Source organism: Adiantum capillus-veneris, chromosome 4, assembly GCF_014529385.1.
Source record: "Adiantum capillus-veneris isolate H3 chromosome 4, ASM1452938v2, whole genome shotgun sequence".
Classification (NCBI taxonomy): Eukaryota; Viridiplantae; Streptophyta; class Polypodiopsida; order Polypodiales; family Pteridaceae; genus Adiantum; species Adiantum capillus-veneris.
Genome location: NC_140934.1, coordinates 18,547,702 through 18,559,752, shown reverse-complemented (window position 1 = coordinate 18,559,752; position 12,051 = coordinate 18,547,702). Strand labels below are relative to the sequence as shown.

At 39.3% G+C, this 12,051-nt stretch overlaps 1 pseudogene; it reads right to left on the bottom strand.

Annotated features, from left to right (window-relative positions):
- Positions 1-9,281: 9,281 nt before the first annotated feature.
- Positions 9,282-9,840, bottom strand: LOC147458809 (uncharacterized; annotated as a pseudogene).
- Positions 9,841-12,051: the final 2,211 nt, after the last annotated feature.

Genomic DNA, 12,051 nt, shown 5'->3' with positions numbered 1-12,051 from the left:
AAAGGGATCTTTGGTGGTTGCCAAGGGTGAAAAAGTCGGTACACTTTACTTGTGTACTGTTAGCACGCAACCTTCAGCTTGTGCAGCAACTACAGAAGTTGAGAGTGCGGTGTGGCACTACCGACTTGGGCATATGAGCGCCAAAGGAATGCAAATCCTTCAAACAAAGAAGCTTCTACCAGGTTTGAAAGAAGTGGACTTAGAGTTCTGTGAAGATTGTGTTTATGGTAAACAAAAGAGGGTAAAATTTCAAAAATCAGGAAATGAAAGAAAAAATAAAAAACTTGAGTTGGTTCATTCTGATGTTTGGGGTCCTGCAAGTACACCATCACTTGGTGGCTCATTGTACTATGTAACATTCATAGACGATGCGACTAGAAAAACATGGGTTTATGTCATGAAGAATAAATCCGATGTATTTTCTATATTTCAAAGGTGGAAAGCCTTCGTGGAGAATGAAACAGGTACCAAGGTTAAATGCCTCAGATCCGACAATGGAGGTGAATATTGCAGCCAAGCTTTTGAAAGCTTTTGTGCTAGCAATGGCATTCGGAGGCAAAGGACAACCCCAAGGACACCTCAACAAAATGGGATTTCGGAAAGGATGAAGAGGACAATCATGGAACGAGCACGAAGCATGAGGCTACATGCAGGCCTACCGCTTGAGCTTTGGGCGGAAGCTGTAAGTACGCCTGTGTACTTAATCAATCGGTCACCCTCAACGGCATTGGATGGGGGAGTTCCAGAAGAGGCATGGACAGGTAAACCGGTGAATTATACATTTCTCAAAGTGTTTGGGTGTGAGGCTTTCATGCACATAGATAGAAGCCTAAGATCAAAGTTAGATGCAAAGTCCAAAAAGTGTTTCTTCATTGGCTATGGAGAAGGAGACTTTGGGTATCGCCTATGGAATCCTGAAGATGGTAAAATCTTAAGGAGTAGGGATGTTATTTTTAACGAACAAAATATGTACAAAGATTACTTGGAAAGAAAACAAACAAAACAAACAGGTGATGAGTACATGGAGCTTGAGGACGGTGAAGACTCAAGGACTGCAAACGGTGACAATGTGCAACAACGTCAACCAAATGAGGAGCCTCAACCTATTCCCCGAAGATCTACAAGAGCAAGTAGACCTCCAGAAAGGTTTGTCCTTCCTTCAACCATCTCTTGATCTCAGATTCTGGAGATCCGGAATCATATGAAGAAGCTATGCAACATGAATCCAAAGAAGAATGGACGAAGAGCATGCAAGTGGAGATGGACTCACTACATCGCAACCAAACATGGGAGTTGGTTGAGTTGCCTAAAGGTAAGCGGGCACTTCAAAACAAATGGGTGTACAAGCTAAAGGAAGAAGAAGGTGGGAAGAAAAGGTACAAGTCTAGGCTTGTGGTAAAAGGTTTTTCTCAAAAGAAAGGTATTGACTTCAATGAAATATTTTATCCTGTTGTAAAAATGAACTCAATTAGGCTTGTCTTAAGCCTTGTGGTTGCTCATGATCTAAATCTCGAGCAAATGGATGTAAATACGGCATTCCCTCACGGTGACTTAGAGGAGGAAATCTACATGCTTCAACCAAAGGGGTATGAAGTAAAAGGTAAGGAGAAAATGGTTTGCAGATTAAAGAAGAGCTTGTATGGTTTAAAGCAAGCATCAAGACAATGGTACTTGAAGTTTGATCGATGGATGTTGGATCACGGATTCACAAGATGCAACTCGGATCACTGCGTCTACACGGAGAATTTGGGAGATGGAAAATTCATCATCCTAATGTTGTATGTTGATGACATGTTGATTGCAAGTGCTAACATGCAGGACATCAAAGACCTAAAAGAGGAGCTGCCCAAATCTTTTTCAACGAAAGATTTAGGTGCTGCAAAGAGGATACTTGGTATGAAAATATCAAGGGACAGGACGAAGAAGACAATAAAGCTATCTCAAGAAGATTACATCAAGAAGGTACTAGAAAGGTTTGCAATGCAAAATGCAAAACCAGTTTCTACACCTTTGGCTGGTCATTTTAAACTAATGAAGGATATGTGTCCAAAGACACAAGAGGAGATAGCCTATATGTCTAAAGTTCCATATGCTACAGCGGTAGGTTCTCTAATGTATGCTATGGTCTGGGCAAGACCAGACATTGCACATGCAGTGGGAGTTGTGAGTAGGTTCATGGACAACCCAGGTAAAGAGCATTGGCAAGCTGTGAAGTGGATACTTAGGTATCTAAAAGGGACAACAACAAATGCTTTGTATTTTGGAGGAACTGATATTTTTCTAGAAGGGTATGCTGATGCTGATATGGCAGGTGACAAAAGATACTCGAAGGAGCACTACTGGCTATGTGTTCACGGTTGGAGGCACAGTAGTAAGCTGGGCTTCAAAGCTGCAGAAAGTGGTTTCACTTTCTACCACGGAAGCAGAGTATGTAGCAATGACGGAGGCAAGCAAAGAAATTCTGTGGCTTCACAGATTCTTAGAAGAGCTTGGATTCAAACAAGACAATTGTGTCTTGTTCAGTGATAGCCAAAGCGCTATCCATCTTGCGAAGAACTCAGCCTTTCATTCAAGGACAAAGCACATTGAGGTGAGATATCACTTCATACGCACTCTTTTGGAAGAGGGACAACTAAAGCTAGGAAAGGTGCATACAAGTGAAAATCCTGCAGACATGTTTACAAAGGTGGGCAACAAGGAGAAGTTGAGCTTTTGCTCATCTTCAATCGGCATTCAAGGATAAGAAGCCAGAATGGAAAGCAGTCACAGGTTTGGTTTGGAGATTAGTCTCCAAGTGGGAGATTGTTAAGTATGGAGCCTGATTTACCCTTGTAATTTTCTGTGGTAAAAGCACACATTTGTAAGGCCCCCATTATGAGGAGAAGCCATTGTGCGTGAAGGAAAATCACTCACCGGAAACCAAAATTTTCACGGACAAGAATCAGGGGCAACTTTAAAGGCCTCGGGAAAGGCCCCCCCCGAGACTTTTTTTTCGCCGGAATATTCTTTTTCGTCGGAATATTATGGCCGGACAGCGGCCGGAAAGTGGTCAGAAAACAACCGGTCGGTTGGCCGATGGCTGGTAGTCAATGGCCGATGGCCGGTGGTCGGAAGTCAATGGCTGGTGGCCGGTGGCCGAATTCAAAAGCGGACTTGTCTTCTCAAGGGCGGCCACACATGGGTGGATTGGAGGGTCCGATTTGGACTTATTCGCACAAGGGCGGCTACATATGGCTGTCTCTCATAAGAGAGGGCAGCCCTTTTGGCCTATAAAAGGAGGCCATTTCTACACACATTTCATAGTGTGAAGTTGATGCAACAAGGTGAGTGTGAGGTGGTGAGAGTGAAGCAAGGCGGGAGCTCCATTAAGGGTATAATCCTTTTGTAAACTACTTCTTGTTTTGAAGTACTAAAGCCATTGAGTGGCTGCTTTCCCGTGGACGTAGCCCACATTGGGTGAACCACGTATATCGTGTGTACTCTCTCTCTCTCTCTCTCTCTCTCTCTCTCTCTCTACTCTATAATCTCGTGTATATAAATCTGTCTCTCTCCATTAAGTAATCTACTCAATTATCTATTTAGCTACGTCTTATTTCCTAACACTTACAAACTTGGTCAACTATACAATGAAAATGTTGGTGGAGAGCCCTCAACACTATTCGACAGAGGGTATATAATGAAGACTAGATGATGGGATCGATGGCGGAGAAGCTCAGGCACGTAAACAAAGGCGCGCGCATACATCCGACGGGAAAAGGTAAACAAAGGCATGAGAAGTAAACAAGGACATGGGAGGGATAAACAAAAAATAACTTTATAAACACGTGGATTCACATGGGTTTCAAGAACCCTCATGCGTCCGCGTGGGTAGCTCACCAAGATCTCATCGTTGAGGTGCCCAGTTCAAATCTCCAACCCCTAACGTGCGTTGACTTTTTTTTGAACCCTTCCCTGCCCTAAGATCCGTGCGCTCCACCCTTTATCGTTGATCCCACCGCCTTGAGGCATTTAAGATCCCGTGTCGAACAGTATTGTGGGTGGAGAGCCAAAAGGACAAAGAAAGATATGGTTGATAGTCACAAGAAACACGTATCAATATATTCAAAATAGTGCTTGAAAAAAACCATTTTTTTGACCATGTCCTTTTAAAGGCAAATTAGTCAGATAACCAAGATTTATGAATAAATCTAGGATATTCTTTGAGATTTATAACTGAGACTCCCAAATTTTGACTGTGGAAACCAACAACTGGGAAATTTACACTACAAACCAGGATACGTGGGCGCTTTCACAAAACATGAGATATCCTCTTATCGAGACAAGTGCCAAAGAGGAACTTGACATATTAAGAAAGAATGAACGTTATGAAAACATAAACAACGCTTTAGTGGGTGACTCAATTATTTGGAGGGAATCTATGTGGCCCTTTTTCAGCCATGAAATAGCCACATCATAGGGTCTTGACTCAAAGGAGAGTGCTTAAAAAAATAATATAGGGCTTAGTCTTCGAATGAGTTGATGAACAACATGTATTATGCTAGATAAAGCTGTGTGTAACAAGGAGATATTTGATACATAGTCCCCTCAAGTAAGTATGTGGGCAAACATTTTTTATTATCTTGTATCTTATAAGAGCAAGAGCCTCTTGTGTCCAAGGTCTTAGGTTCAAACCCCTTTGTTGACATCTCGCATGACATGTAGCCCTTAGGGGTTGTTCCCCAAGTCTATATGATGGATTGGCCTATCTTATCTGGCTGGGATGCTCCACCTCATGGAGTTGGGTCTGTGAGTTGTAATTTCAAGTTGCAAGTATCTCTCTCTCTCTCTCTCTCTCTCTCTCTCTCTCTCTCTCTATATATATATATATATATATATATATATATATATATATATATATATATATATATATATATATATATATACCTCACTTTGGGATGAAAAAAATAAAGACTAAAGGGTTTCATTTGTTTGTTTAATAAAATAAGAAACATAATATTATTTGGGTTTGTTTCTCTAGTGAGAATCTCCCAAGATGTTGTGTGTCTTACAGAGGAAATGTGCCCTCTCTCTCTCTAGAATCTTTTTAGGCGGTTAGCAGGTATGTACACCAAATAGGTCTCTACTACAAGAGGGCATGCATAGAGCCCTACAAATAAAGAAATAGCATGCTATAGACAATAAAATCGATCAAATTGCATACATAAATAGTCATACAAGCACATAATGAAAGCTATATGCAATTTGAGAGACACACAGAGAGAGAGAGAGAGATAGGCGAGGGAGCATGTGCTAGTGCACCTCATAGAGCGGAGTGCTAGAACAACGCAACAAAAGATGAGAGAAGAGAAGAGTGAAGTACACATGTACTAGGTGCAATCTCCCCCCATGCAAGAGTGAGCATTTTTTCTCTTGCACATATTTATTTATAAACTTCTTGATGCTCAAAATTAGTACACATTACCCAGTCGGACATAATAATGTTCATAGCTCATAAAGAGCACTTGAATAATCAAATGTACATAAAATGTAATATCCTGTCGCATGCTTTTGCCACTTGTCAGTTGCAATAAATGGATAATTATCATTTTCATTACATTTTTGTGTCAAAAATATCATATATTGAAAGAAAAATTCATAAACTTAAAAAATATTCTTATGTTTGTGTCATTCACATAATGCATATTCTAGTGTCCCATAACTAGGATAAGTAGTATATGTCATACCCTAATGTATCAAGATATCATTGGTCACACTCATCGTTCAATAAAACAATTTTTAGAAATCTCAAGTCCAATTCCATAAACACTATTGCGAGAAAAAATCTCCATATATTACATCCAATTCCAAATCCAATGATAAGTCCAAATCCATGTATACTCGAGTAACAAAATCATAAGAGGGACAGTGGTGTCCAGTCACCAGCATGATTTTGTGATTGGTACTGCCTCAACTGACAAATGTACACCAATGAGACGTGCTGCCTAAATCGGCAACCCTGCACCAATGATGCCTAAACCGATGGTTCACATGTATCACTAGTGCTGCCTACATTGGCGAATCTACATGAGGATGAGCATTTACACACTGCTTAAATCAGTGAATTTGTGTAAACGTGACCAATGGACTAGATAAGGTATAGAAAGACAAAACATTTACTACCTGGTTGGTACCAAATTGGAGTTGGTTGGATTGTGAAGTATGTACTAATTATTGATAATCATCCCAAATCAACTGAGCTCATGTGAGTAGTTGTATAGTTTATTTTTAAAAAAATCATCTTAGTAGAAGCTCCAATCAATGTAAGCACAAGTCTTAATGTTATAAATAATTGACTTTTTAGCATATAAAACAATGTAGACAAGAAAGGGCTTTGTCTTCTAGAATTGTCCGATGGTATGCTTGTTTGTTGCAAAACTGTTGGGGTATAGCCTCGTGGAAATATCTGCAAAGAGAGTCACTTAAAAGAATCTAAATACAATGAGAATTAGTTTATCAAATGGGTAATTTCCGTATAAGAAGTTGCTAAATCTGGAGATCTTAAGATAAGAGGGGAGGTAGAGTAAGCAGTAGGGTGATATAATATGTATATGGCATTTGGGTCTAAAGATACATATAGATATATAACTCATGAGAGGTACATTAGGGGAAGTTTGAGGTTTCTTTTCTGCCTTTTAACGTTTAGAGAGAGAGAGAGAGAGAGAGAGAGAGAGAGAGAGAGAGAGAGAGAGAGAGAGAGAGAGAGAGAGAGAGAGAGAGAGAGAGAGAGAGAGAGAGAGAGAGAGTGCTCTAAGCCAATGAGGTGAGGGATTCTGTTATGAAATCTTCTTTTTGGAAATTGCATTTTATTTTCTAAAATAAATTTTCGTTGAACTACAATCTGAGGTAACTTTCAAGTACATGCTCCTTTTACCTCAAAAAGGTATCTTTCACCGACCCCAAATATTTTTTAAATCTTCTCACGGTCTTCTTTTCCCACCCCTCTTTATCTCACCTCCCCTTCCCTCCTCTTCCCTCCTCTTCCTGTTGTTCTCTCTTTACCCTCATCTGCTCTGCATCCTATTCTCGTTAAGCAATGGAGTCCACCTGATCCAAACGCCTTAGCACATCCATTGAATCCATCACCACTTATGCCACATTAGATGAACACAATCAATGGATCCTAATATCTATAACCAAGGGTAGTTGGATTATAATGCAGCAGAGTAGGAGAAGAAAATCCTCATCCACAAACCCATTCTTGTCATGTTGGAAAGGGAGAGTGAAAGATTTCCAACTTGTGGGAGCCAAGAAGACAGTGAAAGGGGTTTTGATGCAGCATGTTTACATGCAAAAGGAGCTTCACCTACAATCTAAAAGCTTAAATCTTCCTCTGCACAAAGTTAAATGTAAGTGTTTCTCACTTCTCTTTTTGTTTGTTGTTCAAATGTACACAATAGATTATCTTTTGTACTTGATTGTTATAATTTTGGTTTGTGGTTCTCTACTAGGATCATTATAGACATGTATCCCTCAAGCATAGAGGAATGGAAATGAGTGGAGTGTCATAGAAATTTTAGATGTTTGGCATGGATCCATTAGTGAAGAGATTTACAGAGGGAGAACACATAGTTCTCTGGTAAAAAAAGGGACATTCTTTTATTATCATTTTTATGTCCTACCAAAATCTATGAGGATTGGGGCACTGTCACCAAGGTTGCATTGCCTAGTTTCAGAAGTGCAGAGTGGCCATTGCCAAGCTTAGTAATAAGTGAAAGCTATAGGTGCAAGATATTTTATGAGATCCAGAAATGTCTAAAGGCCAATATTGAAAGCAAGCTAAGCAGATTTTCAATGTTTATGCCCATCATTGTCTTTCTGGATTTCTTTGTTGCAAAGCTTGATGTGAAAGTCTCTAGAACAATGATGTTGGTTAAATGCTTAGACAATGAAGGTATGTTAGGATTTTTGGATAAGGGTTGGAGTCAAGAAACAGTGAATAGGGTCCTTTGCAAAGGGAAATCTAGCTCCATTACCTGTAAATACATTATCCATACCCAGAACTTTGTTATTTCTTTTTTAATACTGGATGGCATCATGTGGGGGGGAACTTGGTTCGTCTAGATCCCCATTCAAGACATTGATGTATGGATGCACAATGAACACTTGGCAACATTGAAGATAAGAACCAATTGCTCATTGTACCAAGTGAGGCAGGAGTTATACAATGAGGAGATAGATTTACTTGCAAATTTTTCTTTTTAGATAGCTGAAAAGAAGGTACGTAGGTAATAGTTTCTTTTCTGATGGAGAATTTTTTGTGTGACCTATTCTTATTTTTCCTATTTTTCAATATGGATTGTAAGTCCGGAGGAGGATTGAGAAGAAAGTTTATGCCAAGAAGTACCAGAAGGAATAGTACATCTTCTTCCAAGCTAAAGCCTACTAAAGCCTATGCAAATAGTATCAAACTTGCATTTTGTACAAATCCTAGTTGTCTCTTCTTGTAGCAGATTAACATTTTGTACATTTCCATATCAATGACAAATGAAATTTTGGTTCAAATGTCTTGTTTTATGTCTTTTTGTTTTTTATTGTTCAGATGCCTTATCTTGTTTGATTTATTGTTCAAATGTATTACTTTATGTCTTATTTGTGTTTTTTTTTTTCAAATGTCTTATCTTGTTTGATGTCAATGTCATCAATATTTTATGCCTTCACAACACTATAAATAGGCCAACCTGGTTTAGGTTTGTCACCCTTTCTCCTCTTCCTCTTTCTATGAGCAATAGATCAAGAGATATGGGTAAGAATTCTGGCTCCTCTTCCTCCTTTCCTGTGAGCAAGAACGAGAAGAGAAAAGGGAGAAAAGCACATGAATAAGAGAAGGAAGAGGTGGAAGAGAAGGAAAACCCCAAGCCAGTTTTCATTATCTCCGCTTACTTGAAAGAACTCCCACCATGGTTGGCATATTTCCTAGACCCTTCTGGGGTAGGGTTGGAGGATGGAGTGGATTATGGATTGGGCCTTGACATGTTTCTGTCAACACAGTTGGACTATGAAAAACATGTAGAGACAAATGCAAGGGCTACCACAATTGCAGTAGAAACTGAAAGACTGTATTTGGAGCTACACAAGAAATGGAGCAAGTGAAAGTTGTAAAATTTATATCATATTCTCAAGGAGAGAGTCTCTTTACAAAAAAATGTGAGTATGTAATGTTTTCTTTAAAAAAATGCTCTCAAGTAGAGAGTATGTAATGTTCTCAAGTCGATAGTATGTAATGTTCTCAAGTAGAGGGTATGTCAAGTAGAATATGTATTGCTTTGATATTTACAAAATTTTGCTTCACAAACCACTTTTGGGGGTTTTGGGAGTCCTATGACTCTTTGTTATGCTAGCTTCCTCTGTTTTCCTTGGCCTCTTCCTTGGTGTGTTGGGCTCTTCTTCTTTCTTCTTACCCTTCTTTGACTCCGTCTCTCTTTGTTTCTCTTCCTCCTTGGACTTATCTTTCTCCTTGGACTTTGGTTCTTCAAATGTGTGCTTCTACTGCTCCTCTTTGGCATGTGTTTGTGTTTTTTTGGGGCTCTTTCTGCTGAGGGCAACACGCTTCTTTGCCTTCTTTGAAACCTCCTTGGGCTTATCTTCCTTCTTTGGCTTCTCTTCCTTTGGAACCTCCTTGGGCTTGTCTTCCTTCTTTGGCTTCTCTTCCTTTGGAACCTCCTTGGGCTTCTCTTCCTCTTCCTTTGCTCTTTTGTGTGGATCCTCCTTGACCTCTGTGGTGCCGGGCCTCTTCCTTTGGATTCTTTGGCCCTTTGGGGGTTTGGGTGCTGTTGTGACTAGCGGTATTTGGGCACTGACCATATATCTTATCAAATTTTCCCTTACCCACTAAACATGGTTGTTGGTGTAGCAATTCCTATTGATATAGCAAAGAAATATTATTATGTTAAGCTTACCCTATTTATATTGTCAAATGCTTACCCTAATAGTCTTTTTTTAGTTGCAATAGGTGTAGTCAACCACTAGCTTTGAATTTGTCATCACTCTCCATCCACATGAGAAAGCCTCCTGCTTCAATGGTGGCTACACAAACAAAAAGGGAAAAATAACTACACAATTTTAAGCTCAAATTACTTACAACCAAACAGTACCACACCTTCACATTTAAGATTTTCATGTCATCCATGAGCTTTGTGATAGGAGGAATTTCTCAATTGCCTTTATCAGCCTTGAGGCAACCCTATTTAGAAAGATCCAAAGAATTGTTTTAAAATAATTGAAAATGAGAACACTGGGTAAATTATTGGAAAGCTACACTTACAGCCTAGCCATTCCATGGTGGCCCTCAAGAGAGTTCAATATGAAACATGTTTTATCAGTGCTATCAATTGCTATAAGACTTGAGTGAGAGCTATGGCAAGACCATTGGGCATTGTCAAAAGCCTCCAAGATGAAAATTTGAAAGTGACCTAGGGTTGCAGTAGAACATACCTCTCATGGTAGGGCAAAGAAGGAGTTCACAAGTTTCAAAATCTATATGGGATAGCTAGTTCCTTATGTTAGAATCAGTTCTCAAATAGTGAGAGATGGTTGGGTCAACCATGTCAATATCTAACTTATAGTCATGCATCAATAATCTACAAAGAAATTCAAAGAACACTTTCTAATTATGAATGATCTACAAAAACACATATACAATGTTGATGGTTAGGCAAAGCTCAAGGATGCAAGAATAATACGGTCATTGATCTCTTTTTGCCAATCTTTGAGGATGTCAACACACTCAACATCCAAGGTAATCTGTTCTTTAAAGAAGGTCATCCTCTAAGAAAGCAGCCACTAAGAAGCCTATGGAATTGACACCTCTCAACAATGAAGGGAGTTGAGCTTCAATCTCCCTGAGTTCATTTTTTTTCCAGCTCCTCCTTGTCAACTTTGGGCTCTTCCAGAATATCCTCCTCCTCTGTTATCTCCTCAATCAACATTTTAGGCTCTTTTGCCTTTCTTGATGGGGGTATGTTGAGAATGTTGAAGGTTTTCTCATCTTGCAGAGATACTGGTTCAAGAATTTTGCTATGAGAGTGGGCTGCATATATGTATATATATATATATATATATATATATATATGCATCTTGGAAGAGCTCAATCAAAAAGTCTTTAGGCAGTCTCCTGCATATATGCCAAGGCACCTCTTATCCATGTCGTATCAATCTTAAACTACTCTACTATTTGCATCTAGAGCCTTTGAAAAGGAAGCCTTGGAATTACAATTGTCAGAGCCTTTTGTGCTCTCCTTATCTCCGTCAAGAATCTCACCTTCTAAGAGAATGTCCTTTTCTTTACAGGTGGATACTAACTCCCTTTTTGGTTGGTTTCTTGGAGGATGCAGCTGCCTTATTTCTCTTTGAGCTCTCACCCTTGTCCATCTTTGACCTCTCACCTTTGTCCCCCTTTGAGCTCTCACTTTGTCTGTTGTTTTGAAATCTTCTGGTGTTGCCTTGACATCTTCTAATTTGACATTTTCTTTAGGAATCTTCCTTGAAGTTTGTTTGGTCTGTGCCATATCTATAGATTAGACTCTAAAAGATTACCTTACAGTGATCTTTGTGGACTTTGTGGTGCAGTAGAATAAGGCCCGATGCAAGTGGAGAGAAGAATGGAGCTAATAAAAAAAAATCAACAAAAATAATGACAGGGTGCAAGTGCCTCTTTAATATAGTATTGCAAAATTACCTAGGTAAATTTTGAATTTACACAATTTTTGATGCATGTATTTGATCGTTTTGGGGGATAGAAAGTACCAATATACTTAGTCAAAAGAATGCTTACAAACTCAAAAACTTTAGGAATAAGGGGCAACTTGTCAATTGCATCAATAGGCCTAGCAAAAGTCTAGAGAAAATTCCACCAATTGTAGCTTATCATCAATTTTATTCCTTCCTCTACCTGATGATAGACGAGTGATAGACAGTGAGAATCATCAAGAAACATGTTACCACAATCAATACCAATGTTTAGAGGCACATTTATTAAAATCTACCAAACCACATTGACACACCCGCCAATGACCA